This window comes from Sitodiplosis mosellana, unplaced genomic scaffold (assembly GCF_009176505.1).
Source record: "Sitodiplosis mosellana isolate CC-2019 unplaced genomic scaffold, AAFC_SMos_1.0 Smas_scaffold_1, whole genome shotgun sequence".
In the NCBI taxonomy this organism is placed as follows: Eukaryota; Metazoa; Arthropoda; class Insecta; order Diptera; family Cecidomyiidae; genus Sitodiplosis; species Sitodiplosis mosellana.
The window spans coordinates 9,821,978-9,823,418 of NW_022595244.1; the positions used below are offsets into that span (position 1 = coordinate 9,821,978).

The following is a 1,441-nucleotide window of genomic DNA, read 5'->3' on the forward strand; positions in this document are numbered from 1 at the left end:
GTGAAGTATTGGAATCGACTGTTGCAACCAACAATGAAGATGCGGTCTCACCGGATGACCCAGTGCAATCACTTGGTGAGTTCCACGACTTTTCACTATCATTATTGTACGACTTTATCGACTTTATCAAATATTTCATTCCACAATTCGAATCATTTTCTCATTTTTTTTTTTTTCAATAATTGTTGCAACAGTTAACCAGCAAGAAGACAAGGTCAACAAAGCTCGGCGTCAGCTATTTAATGACTTCGAACCATTCAGCCGTCTCCCAAACACGCCATTTAACATGCGAGGTCGACCACGTTCGATGTCAGTGTCTTCAGTTTCTGATGTCAATCGTATAGTTACTTTGGCCGAGCTTCAGTCAGCAATAGCATCAATTGCTGGACCAGACGATCAACAACCCATTGCACCGGTAGTGCCAATTCCCAACACCCAGCCACGGCAACGTCGTGCATCAATTGTTGAACCGGACGATCAACCCATTGCACCCATTGCACCGGTAGCCCCAACTCCCAACAACCAGCCACGACCACGTCGTTTGTCTGGACGTCGTGCTTCCTTCACTCCATCACTTCCAGCCATTGCTGAAGAAGCCGATGATGAAACGCTTCAGTTCATCGCTTCCTTGTTCAATTGATTGCGTTCAAAGCTTATTTGTCACTACATTTTCATTTTCTTCATTTTTTTCCTTTCATTTTTAATCATGATAATACTAAATACAAAACAATACCGATTTCCTATACAACATTCAGAAATAAAAAAAACAACAAAAAACACAGATACGAGCGAACAAATTGAGTTCAGAAAAGAAAATTTTCCTCGGAAGAATTTAGAAAAAAACCTTAATTATAAGTCAAATATTAAGATTTTTATAATAAGAAACAAAAAGCAGCAACATGAACTGCATTCTTCCAAATAAATAAAATGTTATTCACTCAAAATATTCGTTCATTTCGTTTGATGATTTTATCTCTTAATATCTAAACATTTTCATATAAAAAAATAATATCATCTGATCCATTTTCATTTATTTATCCCATAGGCTCATTTTGCTTCGCACATTCTCATACATTTCATTCAAATCTCTTAATCGATGACAATGAATTACAATTTTGAACAGTTTGTCATTTTTTATTTAAATAATCATAAAATTCTACAACAAACAACGTTTAATCTAAGCTTTGCTCTGTTTTTTGTGCGTGTTTAGCGATGCTTTCTTTGCTTTCTTGGAGATATTTGACTTTGTGTCCAAGTCAAGCGCCCAACTGCTCAAGTTGTTTTGTTCGCAATCAAAATGTGCCTATCTTTTTGAATCCCCATTAACATCTCGCACGCCGAATAAGAATTTCCTTGCACTAACATTTAATAACAGATGATAACGCTTCAACGAATCCACATAAACTCTGTTGGGAATAAACAAATGAATAAATGGTAAATT

At 36.3% G+C, this 1,441-nt stretch overlaps 1 protein-coding gene across 1 annotated transcript in view; it reads right to left on the bottom strand.

The window, feature by feature from the left end:
* Positions 1-1,013: 1,013 nt before the first annotated feature.
* LOC129580537 (uncharacterized) overlaps positions 1,014-1,441 on the bottom strand; it is a 5,340-nt gene continuing 4,912 nt past the window's right edge. Inside the window, exon 7 of the mRNA XM_055471048.1 lies at positions 1,014-1,441. This exon is cut by the window's right edge and continues 915 nt beyond it. The gene's annotated coding sequence lies outside the window, so the exon portion shown is untranslated.